We start from the raw sequence: 23,256 nt of genomic DNA on the forward strand, positions 1-23,256 counted from the left end.
CTTTGCATGGTGTTGCTACCTTACCTTTACATTTATTTTTAAAAATGCAACATATAGTAATGAAAGAGGAAATGCAGCTTCAGGTACTACAGAGAAGTCTCTGAACCTATATGTTGCACAAATTAGGTGTGAATGCATAGATACAATGGGTGGATTTTGTGTAAAGAAAAAAAGATGGTGAGCAGGATCTTTTTTTTTTTTTGGCCTATAAAGGAATGTCTGTTTCACACAGTACTCCTGATTCTCCTGGTTATAGGATATTACAATAAAATGTATATTCTTCCAGTTGGTGCCAATGTGTACGGCTCCTTCTGAAAATCCCTGAGAGCTTTTCAGTTTTGTAGTTTATAGGGAATAAAGGCAAGTAAATGAAATGGTGGAGACCAAAGGCTACTTTAGAGCTGGTTACTATTTTAAGATAGTCAGTGATGTAGGTGAAAATAGACTTAAAATACAAAACAGCCCTCTTTTCTCCTGCTCCTCCAAAAATTGTTTGTTTTGAGCTGACTGAAGTGGACACCTGGAATCTGAAGGAGTGGTTTGGCCTTTAATAAGAAAAAAAATTACAACTACTTTGTAATAGGAGAAAATACCTAATATTTAGACAAATATATAAGTAAATGAAATGAGAGTATAGAAAAATTTAAGTAAAGTTTCTAAATTGGATATATAATGCAAAGTGAGGGCTTTAAAACATGAAAGATCATAGAATCATTAAGTTTGGAAAAGACCTCCAAGATCATCTGGTCCAATCATTCCCCTACTACCACTGTCACCCGCTAAACTGTGTCCCTAAGCACCACATCCAATCTCTCCTTAAACATCCCCAGGTGACTCCACCACCTCCCTGGGCAACCCGTCCCAGTGCCTGACTGTTCTTTCTGAGAAGAAATGTCTCCTAATTTCCAACCTGAACCTCCTCTGGTGCTACTGCAGACCATTCCCTCTAGTCCTATCACTGGTTATCTGTGAGAAGAGGCTGACCCCCAGCTCCCCACACCTTCCTTTCAGGCAGTTGCAGAGAGCAACAAGGTCTCACCTGAGCCTCCTCTTCACCAGACTAAACAACCCCAGTTCCCTCAGCCGCTCCTCACAGGACCTGTGTCCCAGGCCCTTCACCAGCTCTGCAGCCCTTCTCTGGACATGCTCCAGGACCTCAATGTCCTTCTTGTAGTGAGGGGCCCAAAGCAGAACACAGCACTCGAGGTGCGGCCTCACCAGAGCAGAATACAAGGAATGTTTACTTCCCTGGTCCTACTGGCTGCACTACTCTTGACAGAAGCCAGGATGCCGTTGGCCTTCTTGGCCACCTGGGCACACTGCTGGCTCATGTTCAGGTGAGCATCAACCAGCACCCCCGATCCTTTTCCTCTGCACAGCTTTCCAGCCACTCTGCCCCAGGCCTGTAGCACTGCATGGGGTTGTTGTGGCCAAAGTGCAGGACCCAGCACTCAGCTGTGTTGAACCTCATCCCATCTCAGCCTCTGCCCATCGACCCATCCTGTCCAGGTCCCTCTGCAGGGCCTTCCTACCCTCAGGCAGATCAACACTTCCCCCCAGCTTGGTGTTGTCTGCAAACTTAGTGAGGGTGCACTCAATTCCCTCATCCAAGTCATCAATAGAGATATTAAAGAGGACGGGCCCCAACACCAACCCCTGGGGAACACCACTGGTGACCGGTCGCCAGCAGGATTTCACTCTGTTCACCATCACTCTCTGGGCCCAACCGTGCAGCCAGTTTTTAACCCAGCAAGGAGTGTACCTGTCCAAGCCATGGGCTGCCAGCTTCTCCAGGAGAATGCTGGGGGAGACCGTGTCAAAGGCCTTGCTGAAGTCTAGGTAGACTACATCAACAGCCTTTCCCTCATCCACCAGGCGGGTCATCTGGTCACAGAAGGAGATGAGGTTGGTCAGGCAGGTCTTGCCTTTCATGAACCCATTCTGACTGGGCCTGATCCCCCAGTGGTCCCACATATACTGTGTGATTGCATTCAGATGACCTGTTCCATCATTTTTCCTGGCACCAAGGCCAGGCTGACAGGCCTGTAGTTCCCTGGATCCTCCTTACAACCCTTCTTATAGATGGGTGTCACATTAGCAAGTCTCCAGTCATCCAGGATCTCTCCAAATGAGCATGACTGCTGATAGATGTTGGAAAGTGGCCCAGCAATCCCATCCGCCAACTCCCTCAGCACCCTCGGGTGGATCCCATCTGTCCCCACGGACTTGTGACAGTCCAGGTGGAGCAGCAGGTCTCTGTTTCCACCTGAACTGTGTGTGGGGGGTTTCTTCTTGTCCCAGACTTTCAGGTCGGGAGGCTGAATACCCAGAGGATAAGTGGTCTGGCTAGTAAAGACAGATGCAAAGAAGGCGTTTAGAACCTCAGTATTTCCTTATCCTCAGTAGTCATGTTACATAGGACTCTGGGAAACTGCTGTTCTGGCCTGTGGAAAGACCATGTGCGTTCTTATGTCAGAATGCCTGGGCCCTTGTTAACACCTTGACTTCATGAAGTTGTACTGAAGGTGTTTCTGGATACCTGAGCTCAGTAGTAAAGCAATCTAACTCTGCCTTATGTTAATCTTTTGAGTATGATGGCCAAATGGATTAGTTCAGCCCATTGTGGAGGGAAAGCTTTATGACTTAAATGCTGGAAATAAATTTGCCATTTTTCTAAAAGTATGTATTTTTTGTGCCACAGGTAACACTGCAAACGTATCAAATAGAAAACGTAATGTGCTATGCATGTAAGAAATATTTGGGGGAATGTGTTTCTCTGAGTCTTTGGCACTTAAAAAAAATACAGGAGATACTGTTTGGATGTAAATGTTTATTGTGGAGAGAAAATGTAATTATAAAAGTCTGCTAAGATTAAAAATGTGATCTGTTCGCCAGGATGATTTGTATGTTTGGTTTTCTTTTAAACAACTTGAGTAATTTTGTGCTTTGTTTCTGTTTAAAATATATCTATAAACCTCAGAAACAAACACAGATAAATCAAGCTGTTAAGTATTTTTTTCCTTTTTGTTTGAAAATGCTTTTTATTTTTTAAGATTAAAAACTTGTGCTGAAGACCAGCTGTTGAAGTCTTTTTTGCTCCTAAGAAAAATGGACGGTAACAGGAGAGAGGTGTGAAAAATAAAAAGCATCACAGGCAAAAGCTGCTGCCGTGCCTCGGCTGCTGAAGGACAACAGGCAGAGCACATGGTGTGTGATCCAACTGCCAAACCTTAAATTTCCCCCACCCTTTTTTAAATTTATATTTTTTCTTGTGGCTGAGGGAAAATCACGGCTTGTGAATATTGTTTTGTTTAGTCTGTCTGTGGAAGTAAAATTCATCAACAGCATGCTGCAAAACTGGTTGTAGCTAAGTGTGTGAATGTGGGGGTTTCCAGTTAGCAGGTGTAACCTGCAATGGAGTTGCAGAAAAGTCAAAGGAACAGTAGAAAGTGGAACCTTTAGGGCGAAGGAAAAGTGGGGGTTATTCTCGATAGTGTACTGTGTAAAAGGAGCTTGTTTATCTCTCTCACTAAAGACGAATGAATTATCTTCCTATATGAGGTAAAAATTCAGTGGATGTCGCAGCCCGTCATTGTGATACAGCCTGGGTTAATCATGCCAGGTCGTTTCAGACAATATAATTCAATTTCTTTTAGTTCATATTAAATTGTATTCATTGAAAATGTTTACAGATGCAAAAGGAGCATATTATCCCATGAAACATATGGTGTTGTTTCTGGTTCTTTGGTAGTCTGGGAAGAGGTGTTTGTGTGCACACGCTGTGGATCAAATATTTTTTTCCAAATATTTACAAAGCAAGAGGTGTTGTCTTTCAGTGGGAGTAAAACAAAGCTTTATATTGTTTTTCAGTTGTAGTTTCTAGTGATATTAAAGCTATTTGTTGCTGGAAAAAGCAGCTTTTTAGATTTTTTTTTTTTTTAAATTCTGTTAAAAGCTGGGGAAGTGGCTTTTGTGATGCTGTTATAGATGTCTAAAGAATCTTTGTTAGTTCAGGCAGTAAATAAAACTGGATTGCAAACCCCATTGCTTACCTTGCTTACCTATTTATACTAGAAGTACCCAGAATAAGAGATAGAGAAAGAGCAGAGCTTCTTTTCTGGGGCTTATTAACCAAGTAAATGGTGACAGTGATGGGTGAAGACTTTGACCGGTTTGGATCCATATGCGGAAAACTGGGATAATTAGGCCGGTAGCTATAAGTAATGGGTAATACCACCATCTGAGCCGTATTGCTTGGTTCTGGCCTGTTTTGTAGACAACTGTGTTGGAATTACAGTTCTTGACTTGCTGAAAGCCCAATACACGTATACCTTTGCAAACAATTCCTGAAAATAACACTAATGTTTTGCCAACTTCTGTTTGTTGGCTCACTTCTTCTTGAAAGGAGTAGTAATCATCATTTAGATTGCCTTCCAGCTTCATTAGTTCGGTGTGTGGGTGCTCGTGTAAAGTTAAATATTTGGCATCACTTGGAATTTACATAATCTTGATGCATTTTCATGATCTAATCACCACTGATTGGTGGTAAACATCCTAGAATTCTGTGCAGGACTTTTTAAGGTTCTTATGCGCTTGGCCTTAGCTGTGCGTGCCGAAGCCACCAGGGATGTTGATCACCTCCTGAGGGTCAAAATCTCACAGCAATTTAATACATCACTTCCATTTACTCTGTAAATGATGCATTTTTACAAAAATTGTTTAATGCCTCCAAAACATCTTATGAATATTATTTTTGCATGTATTTGCATTTAATGTGTCTAAGCTCCTCTACAACTGAAACCATGTTATGCTTCCTTTAGATGATGGCAGCAATTTGTTTTCTTGTGGATCTACTTTGCATTTTCTCTTATCAGAGGGCACGCCATGTCAGAAATGGGCAATCAATATAGTGCAATGTTATAACTATTAAAACAGTCTGATTATTTCTGTGTTTCCTCAAGTATTTGCTCACATATTTAGAAATGACCTTGAACAATCAATTCATTGAAACCAGGTGCTCTGGTGTTTCCTTGCACTGAGACACAGTAAAAACAAAAATCTGTAATCCATGATGAAGGACCTTTTCTAAACCTAGAAACTTTATGGATGTTAGCAAAACTCCTCGTTACAGAAAATTGCAGCTGAAATTTATTCTAATAGTTGTGAAAATGGTGCTGACTAGCGGATATCTTCATGGAGGTGATTGCTGAGAAAGGAGCCTTACCATCCCTTATGCTGCTGCCCTGGGGAATGCACTTGGTTTTGCCTCTGTTTGGCTGTCCTTACAAGGGGGGAACTTGTAGCAGACCGTTTTCTATTTGCATGTGCTCCCTGAATCCTGCCCAGAAATTTTGCTGCAGCTGCGGGGCAGCAGTGCAGCCAGCCTGGTTTCGGTGCCTCTGACCCCGCAGGGAGCATGCCTGCTGCAACCCTGCTGTGCTTTGAGGGCAGGGCAGACAGGAGGTGGAACAGGAGGCTTTACAAAAGCCTGCTCTGCTCCTGGATCCTACAGACAAGAGGACTGGAAGCAGCGTGGTTGGCTGCGATGTGCTTAGTGTGGTGGCTGCTGAGTTCCCGGGGAGAGATCCTGCCAGTGCAGTGGTGCTGTAGGGCAAGGCGTAGTGGTGCGGTGGGGCCTGGCTGGGGAAGCCAGCTTGTGAAGGCAGGAATATTCAGGTTCTGTGTGGGGGTGGCTTCCTGCGGGAGGCTGAGGAGCTGTTGGTGGTGCCGTTTTGTGACAGTAGTGTGGGGGGGAGCTATGCAGGAGAGATCTTGAAGAGCTAAGAAATGTTTTAAAATAGTTACCGCTTGTCTTTCCTGCTTCGCTGAAAGACTGCTGTTTTGCCTTGAATAGGAGAGAAGTCATAATTGCTCGGTTTTCAAAAAGAGCATTTGGTGTTGTGCTCCAGTGAGTGCAATGAAGAGCTTGCAAGGAGTAGTCCTGGGCACCTTAACATACTGACACCCAAACAGTGTTCCTCTGAGCAGCTCCTGGAAGCTACAGGCTGCAAAGAGAATAGTTAAGGAATCAAGTGGATGAGCAACCACAAGCAAAATGCTCACCGGTATCTCATTGATACATTTTAATTGATAGAATGGCCTGTTGTCTGCTTCGAAATCAAAATAATTCATCTCGAACCACTTCTAGATGTGCTATGAAAGTAATTATTTTAGGGAATCAGAGACAATTTTAATTAAATTAGATTTCTAAATCTAAATCTAATTTATTTATTTTATTTCTGAAATCTAGATTTCAGAAATCAATTAGATTTCTGCTGTTGAGTTATGGGCATTAATAAACAGGCAATGTACAACATGTATTGCATTAAAAACAAACAACAAAAAACAACTCCCCCCAAAAACTATCAGATTTTTTTATGTTTACAGAGGAGTCTGTGTCAGACACTTCTTACCATGCACAATGTTTCAGTATAAGGATGTAAAACACATTTGCGAATTGTCATTATGGTCCCATCATTAGTTTGCATACTTCCAGACTACCTTGTTTATTATTGTTATTGAGAGAACTGCAGCTGTGAAAAACTGTAAAAGTTTACAAGGTCAGAGGAAGTAATCAGAAATATCCAATCTGCAAATTTTGGGGTCTTCCTGCAGCAGAAAATAATACCTCATCAGGATTACAGTCCTGTGCCTTGTAAGAATTGCTGCCTTAAATTTGACCAGAATTAACTTGAGAATAATCCTCCTGATGCTGCTTTGGACCTTCATTAGGCAGTTTTCAGTCTGCCCTGACCAATATTTTTTTGTTGGTGACATCAAAGCAGAAAAAAGAAGGAAAGGAAAAGATTATGACATCTAAGTACTTTGCTTCTGGTTGAGGATAGAGATGATTCATCCAGCTTATTTCCTTTCATCTGCAGTGTTTTTCTGGTCTGTGTCAAGAAAACTCTGGAAGTCTTTTTTTTTTTTTTTTTTAAATAGAAAAACAACACTAAACATGCTGTGTTATGGGAGGTGGTTAAACTGTAATACCTCCAGGGATGCTCTGATTGGGATTGTTGTTAAAGGCAGCTCGACAGCTCTTTTTCTCTTCCTTATAGGCTTTTCCCAAATATTTGCTTTCTCGATAAATGTGTATCCACTTGTCAAACTTCCCACCAGAATTCTCATTAATGATCGACTGAGTGTGCTGCAGGAGCAATGCTTATGCCCTTTGAAGACGGGGAGATGTTTTTTTCTCCTTATCTTAGAGGGTTCAAAATCAACCAAGACATGATGGAGAGCTATGCTGTGGCTGTGTTTGTGTATGATGATTGTTGGCTTTATAATACGGAATATGAAGATGGTGTACATTTGGCCAGCAGAATGCATAACGTGCAGGTCACTGCGGTGGAACTGGGATATGTCTGCAGGTTTTGTTTCTCCATCCTTTAAATTCTGAAAGTGTTTTAATACATCAGCAGTCTTTTATGTTCAGTGCTTCACGACACCTGGACAAAAATGGAGTTGGTGCAACTCCTCTAGCAGCCTTTTTCATTTTTTAATTTGTTTTTAATATACTTCTGCAACTTGTAGTGTGTGTAGTTAACAGTAACTTGTAATGAGTAATTAAGTATATGCCTACTACTAGTGACAGAAAAAAACAGCTGTGACAAGTACTTTGAACTTAGTTGAGGAAAAATGCTGAAAGGTATCTTTGCATGAACACTTTGGAAATATTGTAACTGTATTTTTCAGTTGCTTTGAAAGACCTTTACGGGGAAAATAACAAATTACTTTGCAGGTAAAAAGTGGTTAGAAAAGCAGTGTAACTGGAGTTGGGTGAATAGGGAGAAATAAATTCTTTCTCAAACAGAATTTTTGCGTACACTTACTGGAGGTTCACCTTGCTTTGTGGGAACTCCTTTAATCAGTCCTCCAGTGATCCTGAGCTTGCGGTCTGGGCAGGCATCTGAATTTGATGAATGACTGTACCGTGAAAATCCCCCACTATGCCTACAGCGCAGGGGGGTGCAAAGTAGAGGTAGCTGAGCTACCTCCTGAACAAGAAATGATACAATTTTGTTATTGAGTCTGAATTGCTCTGAAGCAGCAGCATGTGAGCACGCCTGGGCCTTGCCCTAGTGCTGCGCTGTGCCCTGCGGAGGGTGCTGGCACCCAGCCCTTGCACGAGGCATGGCAGTAACATACGAAGCAGGTGCTTATAGCATCGTGTCAGCTGGTGGCGATGCTTCTGGCTTTCTAAATTAAGGGCAAGGTGCCTCTTGTCAGGATCTGCCTTTCTAGCAAACTGCTGCAGTATCATTGTTAGGTAGCTCTTCCCTGCGAGAAGATGTTAGTTAAGCTGCAGGTTGTACCTTGGCAGGCCTTGACTATGGATGTAAGACCTCTGTACTTCAGGATGGGTTCTCCACCGGGCAGCAAGTTAAATGAAAACAGAATCATAGTCCTTTTACTGTAGAGGGCTGACTTAAAGTGTAGGCACAGCTTGAGCTATTTTGCACCTCAGCTGAAAGTCTTCCCTAGTGATATTTGGGGAGGGGGTTGGGGAGACAGCAGAAGGAAGGAAGCACAAGAAAATAATATTGTTTTTCCTTTAAAGTTTCCAACAGTAGCGGTATGCCGAACATTCGCTAATAGCATAGCCTGTCTTCCTATGATGCAGTCAGGATCCCAGATGTCCCTGTGAGCATCTGTTCCAACAGCAAGCAGAGCAGTAGCTGAAACCTCTCTTCCTTGCATTACTAAAAAGGTTAACAGTCTTCCCAGATGGTTTGGTGGGTTTTGTATTAAGGTTAATTCATCTCTCTTACACGCAGGCTTTGCAGTACTGTAAGCCTTTGTAATGTGCCCAAGTTCAGTGCTGAAGCACACACTGAACTGCTGTGTTAACTTATTGCAGTCCTTGATACTAACAGAGCTGCAGAACTGACTCCTTGCTTTTGGGGTAGCACACTGGCAGCATTCCGTTGTTGCAACATCATAAATGTGTTTGCATAAATGTAGTTAGCACAAATTCTAACTAGCTACTGTTTCCCTTAGGAGGGAAAAGAGTGTGCCACACTGCTAAGCAAATCTTCAGAGCTCTGGAGGCAGTGTCCTTTCGTCAGCAGCGTTTGGAGCAGGGAACTCCTTTTCCCCTTGTGTTAATTCTCTCTTAAATGTGGAGTTTGGACAAAATTTTAATGAAAAACCTTGAAAAATGCTTTTCACTAGATGACTATGAAAATACTTCATAATTTGCTTCTCTCTCCCTCTTTTTTTTTTTTTCCCCAGTTGGTCATTTATATTCTGCACAGACTAGAATAGCACTATGGGGGGAGCACTTAAATAGGAAGAAGATTTGTCATCTGTCACACTCTGAAATTAAACTTTTGATATCGAGTTATTGCCTTAGAAATAACTTCAAAAAATTTACATGATGAGAAAAGTACATGGTGGGGGAAGCTGTTGAACTAGTTATGTAATAACGCTGTTAAATCCACTATAGCTGAACAGATTTTTTTAAAAAATATGTATTTATTTATGAATAAATTAAAATGTATATATATCCACCCAACAGAAATTTCAGTGACTCCTAGACCACTTATGTGGATTTCTTTTTTCTTTTAAGAAAATGGTAGAGGAGAATTTGAGGTTCCCAGAGCTGCTGCAGAGCATTCTATCCAGCTTTGTTAGATGGCTTTAAAACTTCTCGTTGTACACTGACCTATATTAAGAAAGTGGACAGAAAAGGAAGTAGTTACATGCAAGGAGAGCAGTTCGTTACATAGGGAAGTAAAGCTCAAAAGTACTGATGGCAAGTTGTACAAACAGGGAAGACGGAGGAATATATACTCCATAATTATGGCTACAGTTGAAAGTCTATTTGGACTTCATCATGATACTTCTGTTCTGTAGAAAGGTGTTAAAAAGAAGTTGTGAAAGAGGTGAAACAAGAGGCCTATCTCTAGTGGTGGGGATAATGGAACTGCTCATAGCTGCTTCTCTCTCCCACAGCTGGTTTTATTTTCCAAAATCCTTGCTAAAAGAAAATATCTGAGTAACTGCGGTCATTAAAGCTGTTATTTGTTGATATAAGTGAACAACTTGTCCTTTTGCTAAATCAAGTTGCTTGCTTTGTTTCTGCTTATCACCTGTTGACAGCTTCTGGCATCGTGCAGGGAGCTCGGAGGCACTGCCGCTGCGCAGTGTGGCTGCTGAGCACAACAGGTGTATGTGCCAGTACTTTACATGGATTTTTTTGTCTGCTGCAAGTACATATGTCTGTCTTACTCGTGACTAGAGGAGACTGTGGTCAGGTAATTTCTTCCCCAAAAATGCTTACATTTTTTCCCCTCCTTTTGGCACGTAGCTGATGGCAGGCTTCACTTAAGCATGAAGAGCCATGTGGTGCGAGAGTGGCCGTGCTGTCAGAGCGTAAGGCTGCCTTACAGCAGAGGTAGATGGCAGCAGCTAGCGGTGTGGGGATCCTCCCCCCAGTCCCTTTGGATCTGGATCCCTTCGGTACACACAGGAAGCCGGGTGGCAGCTGCCAGTGGCACTGCCCGTGGGCCGAGCGCCAGCCCAACGCGTGGCGCAGAAGTCTCACGTGCCTAGGAATTGTGCCACTTGTAGCTTGGGTGCCTGAAAAGCAGTGTTTTGGTCTGTTCTTGACTAGGGCTTTCAGAAAGAAGAAAATGTGATTTTTTCTAATAAAAAGAATTATTTTTCAAACTGAAATTACTTTTTTTTTTTTTATGGGAGGTGACTCATTCCTTTTTCAGCAAGTTTTTATAGTGTTTTTTTTTTTTGTAAGACCTCAAAATGTCTAGAAACTTTGTTGGATCACCAAACTGATCTGAGAGAAAGCAATCCAGTATCTATGCTGAACACAGCTGTAAAGCTCTATAATATCGTACAGTTGTTGTTTTTATCTGCTGACTTTTATAGTCCAGGTAATATTCTAGAATCACCCAACACATATGAGGTGTTGGTAAATATGAACAGTGAAGGAGCTTGCACGTAATTTGTCATAATTGTTTTATTTTCGTTGAGTTTTTGAGTTTCAGTTCTGCTACAAATCCAATCCCATTTGTTAGTAATAAAATGAAATATTTAGAAAGTATATGTGTCTAATATGTTTGTGGTAAAGTCGGCACTATGCCTTTAGAGCTGTTAAATGCTCTTATAACCAAAATAATTTCAGAAGAATGGGGTTTGACCTCTTTGGATATGGATAATGTTGAGGCAAGTGAAGGTCAGGTATCACCTTTAATCTTTTTTTGATATATATATACATATATATAAATATATAAAAATGTATATTTAAAAATATATAAATATACTATATAAAATATATAAAAGTATATATTTGATATATATAATGTATGGCTTTGATTCTAGCACTGGTAATTCTAGCACATGTATTTAACATTTTAAAAAAATAATTTGTAATCTGAGTACTTCAGGGTAACAAAACAACACACAAATAAAACCCTTACAGATTTTTTTTCCTGTTTTAAATCTACAATAGCTGGCCTCTGAACAACAGATAATATAGATTAACTCTTCCGTTATGCTTAAGGCATAATCGGTTCTAGATGTGGTTTTCACATACAGTAAAACTTGTATGATCAGCTCCGCTGTCATCTCATTTCCAACAGTTTAGGCCTCTAATGAAATTAAAGCAACTGTGAGGGCATCGGTGACCTCAGCTCTCCAGGTAAAATGATTTGGATTATTTTAACTAATGCATCTATAACTTTCACAACCCGTCGGAGAGGCAGTGTTGTCTCTTTGGTGCCTAAAACCCTCTTCTTAGCTTCAAGAATGACTCAAAGTGCTTCGAATTTCACTTTGATTTTAGTGTCAGCCACCTCCTCCATGGAAAGCGCCAGGTTTGTGAGTCTGAAAGTGCTTGAAAGTGTTTTACTGCTTTGGGGCAGTGTTTCAAGCTCCCACTTCTAGCTAGGTCTTGTCTGAGACAAGAGCAACCTCTTTAGAACAATATCCTTGATTCATATAATAGAACCTGGAAACCCGGTACTTGCCGCTTTTTCAGTTTGTCACCTGATGAGAGATGACAGTAGATGTACCACAGCCACTGAGAGGCTTCACTGCCTGTCTTTTTGACATATTGAGTTAACACATAGGCTGTCAGTTTTGTTTTGCAATGCTATAATTACTTATACTCAAATCCTGGAGAAAGATGAGATGCATTTCACATTGTAAGCTAAACTTGGAGTAATACTACATTTATGGGAGATGGAAAAAACTGAAAGTGTAGTAGAGGTCTGTGCCACTGGGCGGGTGGGCAGGGGCGAGAACCCATTTCATTAGGAAAAAAAGAAAGCAGTCTACCTCCTCCCCATGAAAATCTCTTTTCACAGTGTCAGTGGGGATTGCCTTTCCTGTTGCCTTCTCTGTCTTCCAGATGTGATTTCATTTCTCTACCAGCTTGAATTGCAGATGCATGGTGTTGGAATTCTTACTAGTGCCCTAGCCCTTGGCCTTTATATGTTAGAGCATCTACTTTAGAAAGGTGGGACATTGGTTTACCATTTACCTGGTCTAGAGCTTCATTCATTCAATGTCCAGACGTTAATAAACTCTGACTTAGGAGAGGAGTGCCAAGCAGAGTGTGCTTGTGGTCTGTTCCACCTCATGGGACAAAAGCACTGCAGGAGGTCTTCCTCCCAGAGGCAGTCCTAACATAGCCGACTGGTTTAGTTATCCCTGCTCCACCCAAAGCTCTGCATTCTTTTAAATTAATGAAATTGAATTAATTTTGTTGATTCAAAATCTGCATCCATGATAACTTCAATAAATTCAACTTCCTTTGTTTATCTTAAGAGATGTTATTACTTACTCTGTAGCAGCATCTAGACAATTCAGAGACAAAATTGGAAAGAAATTCAGTGATGCTGCAGTGAATGTAACTTACTGGAACTTATAAATTGAAAATAAAAGGCAACTCTGACCCAAGCTACAGTATAAATTTTGGCTGTGTACAGTATCATGCCAAATACTGATGTCATCTATCTAATTTTGTTAAAATTTTTATCTTTACCATTATCATTCTCTATATTTAAATAAATATTTAGTGATGGGCTATATATGTATATATTTTAGCCTGGTCTTCATGGATTTCAAATAAGAATCATTGTGTAGTCTCTGTGATTACCATTTAAGCTATCTCACATGAACTATATGTGTGTACTTCGTCCACTGGCTGTAAAGGAGTCAATCAAATAAAGGAAATAATGGAAAATCTTAGCTATCAGGTGGCAAGAGTGCACATATTGAGTAGTGGAAAATACTGCAAGTGGAAAGAGCTCTTTTTAGGTGTTGGAATAATTGTATGTTGCTTGAAGCACACGACGAGAGCAGTTTAAACACTTATTAAAGAATGTTGCCAGATCTTATCACTGCAGTCATGCATAAAGATCAGTGATCCCCATGCAGCACTACAAAATGTGTGAATGAGGTACACTTACTAAAAATAAACCTATGGAGTGTTGTTCATAAATTGCCATAGGATACTGACTAAATGCATACAATTTAAGCCGTACAAAATCATCTCCAAGATTGAGTTCAAGAATGTGTTTAACTGCAGAGTTCTAAAGGAACTAAAAAGAAAAAATAGTTGCAGGCTGTCTGTTTGTCTGAGGATTCATCAGTGTTTAAAAGCAATAATTAAAATGTCATATGTCAAAAAAAAAGTCATAAGTCAAAAAAAAAAAGCAGCGTAGTAGGATAAGTATACTGGCGAGAGATGAGGATCAGGCTGGGTGTGGTACAGCGGATGAACGAGGAAGTTCAGCAGATGTGTTGCATCTCATACAAAGGCACCGGGACGTATTTAACAGCTTTCACTTGGCATCAGTAAATGGAAACTGATACATCTCTGAGCCTGACAACCACTCTCTACTCTTCCTCAGAGTAGTTTGTTAAATTTGAAGCCACTGTGATTCTGCTCTTGCATCATTTGTGAGGAGCAGTATTGGGTCAATTTGGCTGTGTATAGGTGAAGTTCCTTAGCAGGAAGTCACCTTAGCAGGCTAATCAGATCACCTATGATTTAGACTGTACAACTGCCGAACTGCCCAAAATATAGAGAGAAGGGACTATAAAAATAAATAGTAATTTACATCTCTTCAAGGCATCTGGCAAGGAGTGAGCTTCCCACAGCAGAGTGAAGTAGAGACAAATTCTTTTCCCTTTTAGAAGAATGATTTAATACATATTCATTTTTTCCCCCCTCATGTCATTATACAAGCAGAATCTGTTCTCTTTCTCAAAAGAAACAGGTTTGCTGATGAAGCCATTGTCACCTCAGCTTTATGTTTTGTGGCTCCTCCAAATTTTTAGGATGGTGAATAAATTGGAAGTCACATCAATTTCTTTATAGTTCAGTCTTCAGTTTGACCAGGGAAGATAAAACCTTTCTCTCAACAAAAGCATTCTTAAAATCAATAAACTTTTCTTACTATATTGAGTTATTTGATTATCAGTTTCTGTATGTTTATTTTTTTTTCAGCCAAGTGTAGAAAAAGAATGATTGCAAACATTCGCAAATGCTGCTTCAGCAATGATTTAAGCAATTTACAGAAACAAATGAAGCACAAAGGATTTTATTTAACAATAAATTTTCTAGAAACATTTTTTTTTTCTTGAGTGACTGGCTTTCTTAAAGCAAACTCCTTTATGAGGAATTTTACAGCAATCTGCATGACCTTTAATAACTACAGTTTTCCAAAACTTTGGCAATGCCAGATAAAAGCATAAGGAAATATTTATCTGGTGGCACCTTAATTAATCCCTGATGAAAGTAACAATGCATTTTAAAGCCAGCATTGATTACTCTGGGATTTATGGCATGGACTATGGTTTTGTCATCTTTTCCAATCTGAGAATGCCGTTTTGACAAAGTCAGAGAAACAATGTTGAGAACGCTGATTAGACATTTGAATTTATCCCCCTAGTGTTTGAGCACTTTTCTGTTATCTTGTGAATTTATCCTCAAAACCAGTCTCACAGAAGTGAGTACTTTACCAGTGAGTCAAATGGAGGCAGGAGGATTAATGACACACCTGTACTGCAGGCAGAAAGACATTTTTTTCTTCAACTGAAGCCTCAAATTGTAAGCATTGAGAACTGTGGTGTAGGCAAAACAGAGCTAAGTATTCCTATTGCTATAGTGACCACATCTGTGTTGTCTTGAGTCCTGAGCTGGGATTCTCTCTTACTCATTTAATTTACGTCATTATCATCTCTGCTGCTAAAGTTGTTTAGACTTGCTATACTTTAAAGTTATTACATTTAAATATTTTCCCTAATATGTCTCCCTCCTTTGCAGTTAGTTTGATTCATGGAGCAATCTGCAAATTGTCTGTAATGGTATCTGATGTTTGGGTTGCATTGCTGCTTTATGGGGAAGGTGGATTGCTTTTGCTTAGCTCTGGTATTGTGCACGCAATTCAGAATGATACAGCTCTAGTATTCAGCCATTTTCACGTATTTCCATAATGGGAAACCTCTGGAATAAATGCAGCAAAGTGATGTTGATAGCCCAGGTAGTGGAGCAAGTTGTTTGACTTGAAGCTATTGCAACCTTTTACATAAAATGCAAGAAAGATATTTTGATAACTCATAGTGATTGCATTCCATGGCACTTTTATCAGGTGCTTTAGCCTTTTTGTTGGCTAGATTTCAATTCCATTAATGCTGAAACCTAACTACCTAACCTAGCCTTGACTCTCAAACAAGTTTTATTTTCCTTCTAATTTCCAGCCTGAACAAATGTGCAGTGGAACTAATACAGTCAAGTAATCACCTTTTGGCTGTTAGTAGCATGATATATATTCAGTTTGTGTATCATTTTGTATTGTTCTGATAGAGCTTTAAAAATTCAGAAGAGAAATAGATACTGAATGTATTTTGAAACTCTTACAAGCCTGTCATTGCTTGCACCTCTGCACAAGCCTCACAGCTTAGTGAAATAATTATCTGACTAGGGGTAAGATGGTATGCTTACCAAGTCATGTCTTAACAAATATAATACACACGTACTATTATGTCTCTGTTTACTTAAAAAATCATGTCCAGGTGGTTTCAAATAGGTTCTTGAAAACATAGGAATCCCCTTGTTAAATTTGTGATCCAAAGAGATATATACATGCTTGTCCTGATGTAATTCTTGGAGATACTCGGTTTCATCTCCTCCAAAAGTAACTGAGTTAAACTTTGATGTACTCTGATTCATACATATATTTATTTACTAGACCTTTTTTCCTTTAAAATAATTAATTCTAAGGATGACGTAGCTTATACATTCTATTAAAGACTTAAAGAACTCAATGCTACTATTGAATAATTATAAATGGTAACAAATGTAATAGTTTTTACTTATATTATAAGCTTTTTTACATTTTTTTAAAGTAGATACATTAACTCTTCAGTTACTAGAATCTGATAGTTTTTTTATTTTTAAAGCTTTCAGGTTAATTCATTAGGGGAGTAATAGAGATGAGGTTAATTTTATTACTCGTTCAATAAAACCACTTGAACTTAAATAAAACCAGATGCTTTTAAATGGTTGGACTGTATTATTATTATTTTTTTTTTTTTACATCTACTGTATCCAGTCACAATTTATATTTCCAAAAATTGAAACTGTTTCTTCTTTATTTCTATTAGGGCTTGCATGCTGTGGCACAAAGACTGCATCACGCTGTGCGCTATGTTCATGGTAAGCCTTATTTAATCTTTTTAAGTTATACACAGTGTAATTCCAGGGGATATAACATTATTTTGTCAGTCTGTCATTTGAGTTTATCATAAACACACTAATGCAACTTTAGTCTGTATCCGTTGTACAGATTTAGTCTCAAATTTCCAGTTTTGCACAATATCTGGTGCAAAATTAGTTTTTAAAATCTATGAAGAATCTGATGATGGCCACCATTTTTCAGCTGTTTTGTTTAAAAATGAACTCTCAGACAGTGCAGGACAGGGACATTTTTGTAGATAAAATACTGCAGTGGCACCCCAATTCATGACTGGTCTCCAAATGACAAGGAGAGGTAAACAGTAACACAAAAGGCCCAGGCTAGGATGCATCAATTCTTGTTTTGTCCAGGCTCCATGCCTGAAGGCACCTTATCTATGCTAAGCATCATTTTGTATGGGCAAAATAAGACCCTGTGCTCCTCCAAAGCAGCATACATTTCTTCTGTTCCTTTTCTCCTCCAAATATTAGCAAATTACTGCTTTTATTATGGATATGACATAAAAATAAACCATCTCTTAGGATTAAGCCCCACTTTAACAAATGGTTTCCAACTATGTCCTGTTCTTTTCTGACCTGCTAAGTAGAAAATACCTTCTGTATTTCAGGGTTTCCTGGTGTAGATTTTTAAATTCATGATTTTTCCCTTTCCTTTTTACTGGAAGCAACTTGAATCCTTATGTGGTACCACCTCCACCCCTACCCCCATCAGTTCTCTTACCTGCTAAAGGATGTCTATGCGAATCAGTGACCTCTGCCTCTAAGACTAGAAGTTAGTAAAACAGTTTTCCCTAGTTGATGGGATTAAAGTGCCAGAGGAGAGGCCCAAGCTTTAAGGGACATGGTCTTTAAATCTTCCCTAATTCACTTACATTCAAGTCAGCAAATTAAAAATCTGCTTCATTGAACTGTCAAGGTAAGCAATGGACACGTTAAGCTTTTTCTTGGTGTTTCTGACAGTCCAGTCACATTCATAGATGTACTGCTGCTTCCTCAAAAAAAATGTAATCCTAGCATATTCACTGGCTTCTTAATAAGCACACTTACTGATGGGAATAGTTTGTCTTGCAGGGTCTTGAACAGCCAGCAGGTTTATGTGCACATTTGCAGATCATGACCAAGGACAAGCCCTTGCTCGATTGCATGTTACATTTAACTACTCATCCCTCTTGAATAGGAATTAATGCAAGAACAAAAGCTTAACATTTGTCAGGTGTTTTAATGCTAACGTTCTTCTGTCTCCAGATTTTGCTTTGTTTTTTACACTTTTCCCTCATTCTAGAAACTGAAGGTCTTTTTCCATAGTCTCCTGTACAACACAGTGATAATATGGAGCAGTTCTACTGTTCTCAGTGCTTGCTGGAAGTTTGGAAAGTGTGTGAGGGTCTTAGCACTGACTGCAAATTAAATAGTCTGGGAGCACCAGAAAGATGGTTAATGGCTCCATTAATAACTTCACTTTCTTATAGTCTCGGTTTTAAAATACTGGAGTAGTGTTTTCTTCTCTAAGGTACAATCAAAGTGTCTTTCAATTTTAGAGACCATCTAGGAGTAATTCTTTTCAAGATTTGTAGATCTTCTCTAAAGTGTGGGGTTCATAATGTTTCTTTATACAATTACTGAATAAGGCGTAGCATTACTTAGCTAAAATATTTTTACAACAAATACAAGAAATCATTGTAAACTCAAATGGCTAATAGTTGGATTTTACTAGTGCAAACTGTTTTTATTGATTAGGCAAGTCTGACAGTATTAATGTCAGATTAATTATTATTATTATTTTTTTTTAATGCGTCAAGGCTAGCATAAAAATCTAGATAAACTAAGCTATAGCCTCTCTGGTTTTGATGGGAAAATTCATCTTATGCTGTTGATGTTTCTCTAATGGTTTTGAGAGGGAGAAAAGCGTGTTTAAAACAATAACAAATCCCACCTATTGAAATACAGTACTTATCACCTCTGAATCAGGGATAGTTGTATATCTAGACCAGTAAATATAGTTATTCTGTATATTATCTAAAACATGTCCCCTAAAGGTGCTGCTGAACCTTTTTCTTTTACAGTAGTTTCATCAGTTTATGTGCTTCTCATACTGAGCTTTCTTTCTGAAGGCCCACAGTTAATTTTCAGATACCCATAGTATTTGAAATTGAACCTAGCAATACTATTCAGCTTCTGATGTATGGTTTGTCTGATTAATGTTGTTTGGGGATTGCAATTATTTTGAACAAATTGTCTTCTTTTATCTGCTGTAATGCAACTTGTATTAGAATTCGCTTGAAGAATGCAGTTTACATCACTAAATGAGCAGGACTGAAACACTGGACAGTGTAGGAGTGGTTCCTGTACTCAGTGAATATGGCCCTTGTTGTGTGCCTGCCTTGTATCCCCGATACGCTTCTTGTGGCAAGATGCTTTTCTATAATTTACCTGTTTACAAATACTATGTATAAATAAGAGTCATATAACTTCTGCCGGGTTGGGAGCTTTTGATTGCAGGTGTTCGTAATTAGATTAATTTACAAAGTAGATCAAGCCAATGAAGGATGCACAGAAAACTGACTTAGAGCTTATCAAATTAGCTAAGTAGAGCAATTAATCAGACAGACCTTAACTTCAATTGAGTTTTCTAAAGTTCCCTTTTTTTTCTTTTTTTCTTAAAGAAGATATGAAATGTGAAGCTGGGTTTGGTGGGACAGTCTCCTAGACATGCGCATGACAAGGAGAGTGTCAGCAATGGTAGTTAGCTCTCCACAATCATCATACACCTTTCAGAAACCCTCTGACCTTCCCAATGCACAGAGCAGTGTCTTGCTATGCCGTGACCTGTATCTACTTTTAGAAAACAAACAAAAGCCCACAACTGGATGGGAAAAATACCTGAGATCTACCTTCAATTTTTGTATCCACATACTGCAGTCCTGGCTGGTAGGATGGGAGCTCCCTCCCATTAGCACCAGTGCTGTTACACCAGTAGTTCCAAATGGCCCAAGTTCTCAGCAAAGACAGTGCAATTCACTTGGTACGAAGTACAGTATTGATATGAGGCAGAAAAAAGTGTGTCACTTTCGGTTTTCATCATTAAAAAGTTTTCTTCGCACTAAACTCTACCAATTGAGTAATTCAGTTCCCCCAGAACGTATTATTTTGGAATGAAATAATCTCTCTTCAGTGGAGTGCTCTCTGCAGCACGAATGCTGTGTAGGGTGAACGCAGTATTTTATCCAAACGATAACTTGTCAGTGAAAGTGTTTAAAAGGCAACTCTTCAGAAACTTCGGATTACAGTATGGTAACAGCCATTGAGGTGTCCCAAAAATGATGCTGTTAACAAGTTCATTTTGCTTTTAAGTAAGTTTATTTGTCTGAAGCTGCTAATAGCAGTCCTTAATTGGGCAGTTAGCCATACTGCCTCGAAGTAAGAATATACCATTAGCCACAACTGATTCTTAAATGGCAGTTGCTTATCAGCCTATAAAAATCCGGCCAACAGTGTGCTAGATGCTGGGGTGCAGAATCAAGCTGGTGGTGTTATATGGTATTTAATTTTGTGTTGCTTAAATACAGGCTAGATCATTACTTAAATCCATGCTGACCAAAACCAGCCGAAACCCCCTTCTCCTCCACTCTTCTCCAGTAAGGAGTAAGGGACTGCACTGGGTTTATGCAGAGCGCACCATGTGCCCCTGGCTAAGCTCCTGGGTTTTATGTGCATGTATATAGTGCGACTTAGTGCAAATTAGTATTCTGACTCTTGTGCAAATGGGCAGGGATGCTGTGGATCTGCTGCTCACTATGTGTGGGAAAAGCGCACAGAGGTATACAGGAGCTTTAAGCTACCCTTCCATCATTGTGTGTAGAAGGCTGCCTGACTTCAACCCTGTATGAAAACTCAGCGCAATATGCAATTACTGGTCCTAAGAAACTGGCAAAGAAAACCACCTGAAAGAAGGGGAAGCTCAAATAAGGATTATTACTAGTCTTGACTGTTTTAGCTGAATGCTTCTTTCGTATAATGAAACTCTTATGGACAATTATATTTCTTAGGTATTGAAGAAATGCACCTAATTTTACTCACCTGTTAATCTGCATCTGTACTTAGCCAGAGATTATTGGAGGCAAGTGAAAGTGTTAAATATGCTGATATGGATTTTGTTCTTAATTCGTTCACACAAACCAATGATCTTATATTTTTAGATAGAATTCTTCTGTCTTTCCCTGCAGGAAAAAAAAAGTGTGAAGTGTATTTTTTTTCCTTGTGTCATTTCCTAATAAACAGCACTGGTATTTGTCGGGTTTGGCCCTGCCAAATTGGACCAAAGCCCCATATCATTGCCACTGAATAAAGAGAAATAATCTCTCTCCTGACACGACCTTTGCCATTACCTTTTCCTTCTCTTCAAGAGGCCAAATCAAGTCCTTTTTGTACACTTGCAATGAATCCTAAACCTTGTCAGAAAAAATGACTGATGAGCTAACAGTCTTTGTTCCAAACTGCAGAAAGACTCAGTATCCAAATTCAGCAATACGTGTTTTCTACTTTCAAAATTACGCGATTGCTATAATACATTGTTCTTTAAGGTGATTTTCATTGTTCCTTCTATGATATAACAGCTTTCTCCCCATGGGATAAAAGCTAATTACAACTCTTCTGAATATGAATTTCTGCCCTTGCATTCTCACCCAGCTCAACTCGCTGAAGTGCTCCAGTCTGCTGTGAGTGCACCCCTGTGCAGTGCCAGAGAACTGTTAGTTGCACTAGCTGAAGTATTTTCTTGGCTGTTAATACCCAAAACATAGGGATGAATAGGCTAATGCGGAAGCACAGCTGGCAGACTTAAATGCAAGAAAGAATTATGGATGCTTCCTTCAGCCTCAGCACTGATGGGAATGAGACCCTCCTTAGGATTTTGTTACCTATATCTAAATACTGAAATCACAGAATCACAGAATCGTCTAGGTTGGAAGAGACCTCCAAGATCACCCAGTCCAACCTCTGACCTAACACTAACCAGTCCTCCACTAAACCATATCACTAAGGGCTCCATCTAAACGTCTTTTAAAGACCTCCAGGGATGGTGACTCAACCACCTCCCTGGGCAGCCCCTTCCAATGCCTAACAACCCTTTCAGTAAAGAAGTTCTTCCTAATATCCAACCTAAACCTCCCCTGGCGCAACTGTAGCCCATTCCCCCTCGTCCTGTCACCAGGCACGTGGGAGAACAGACCACGTGAGAGAATGTCTCTCAGGAGCTTAAATATAGATATTTTCTGTAAATTTTGAACTGATGATTGTTCCCTGTTCCATCAACTCAACTCTAATATTCTAGTTAACTGATATGCTGTGGGTCATTCTTTTTGAAAAGTACACAATGAATACCTATATGCATTGATTTAGGGGCACTTACATTAGAGGATTTTACCTGCATATCTTAAAATATCCTCCTTCTCCCCTCTGTAAAATTGGTTTCTCTGTTTCACAATTACTCAGTGCTTTTACCTTAACTGTTCAGGAATGAAAATGTTAACCAAAGTTATCAGCTTGAGTCAGGATTTTAAAATCCCTCCCCCCCCCCTTTTTTTTCCCAAAATTTGGAATGATATTTTCATGCCATTAACACTGAATACTTAAAACTTGAAATGTCATGTGCTTAAGTGTTCTTTGACAGCTATAAAAATCGTAAGATAAAGAGGAGGTATTTGGGTAATTATTTCAAGATTTTTGTAGTGTGATAGTGGTGTTTGCTTTCAGAAGACAAACAGCTCTGAAGGATGATGCCTGAAATGCCAAAGCTGCATTTTCTTCTATATTTATATCAAGGTAGTCTCTCATTTATCTGATGAATTTCAGACACTTGCCTTGATTTTTTTTTTTTGACTCACTTAAAATAAGAAACCTTCAGTTCTAACTCATACAGAAAACTGCTAAAAAGAACCTGTAAATAGGAACATTAATCCCTACTCTCCTGTTTCTTACAGAATTGTGGTGTTAGGTCTAAAAGCACTGTGACCATATTTTCAACATGCACATGCTTTCAAGACATTTGAATCTGATCAGTTATCCAAATGCTTCTTTTCCTTGGGAAGGTTGGAGGGCTGTACTAAATATGACTGAAATTATTTTGGTAGCAGTATGAATATAAAAACTTGTTCATGTCTTTGCTTGATCTCTCTGAACCAAGTGTAAGATACCTGGATGTGAGTGATAAATGACTCAATACAGGGGAAGGAATGATGGATGACTTGTGAAGCTAAACATTGCATCTCAATAACTGTTACCTGTTCAAAACCTACAGTACAGATATTGAGGAGGATATTTTGCTTTGTACAGGTTTGCATTAACTGATTTTTTTTATCACTGTGCCGAACATAAGCAGAATGTGTATACTGTATTTCATGGATATAATATGGTGTTTGTAGCAAGATGTGTATTTCTTACGGTGGTGGTGTCAGGGCCTAAAACCACTAAGAGGATGCAATTTTCATAAACCACAAATATTACTACTGATTAATGGACACACTTGT

General features: G+C 39.4%; 1 protein-coding gene across 19 annotated transcripts in view; it reads left to right on the forward strand.

The window, feature by feature from the left end:
• Positions 1-23,256, forward strand: part of ATP2B2 (ATPase plasma membrane Ca2+ transporting 2) — a 415,848-nt gene that overhangs the window by 96,076 nt on the left and 296,516 nt on the right. For all 19 annotated transcript variants that reach the window (XM_080606728.1, XM_080606718.1, XM_080606717.1 and 16 more), the window contains one exon: positions 16,642-16,693. The gene's annotated coding sequence lies outside the window, so the exon portion shown is untranslated. The remainder of the gene's footprint in view (positions 1-16,641; positions 16,694-23,256) is intronic.

The sequence above is a fragment of the Anser brachyrhynchus genome, assembly GCF_964034855.1.
Source record: "Anser brachyrhynchus genome assembly, chromosome: 10".
NCBI classification, from domain to species: Eukaryota; Metazoa; Chordata; class Aves; order Anseriformes; family Anatidae; genus Anser; species Anser brachyrhynchus.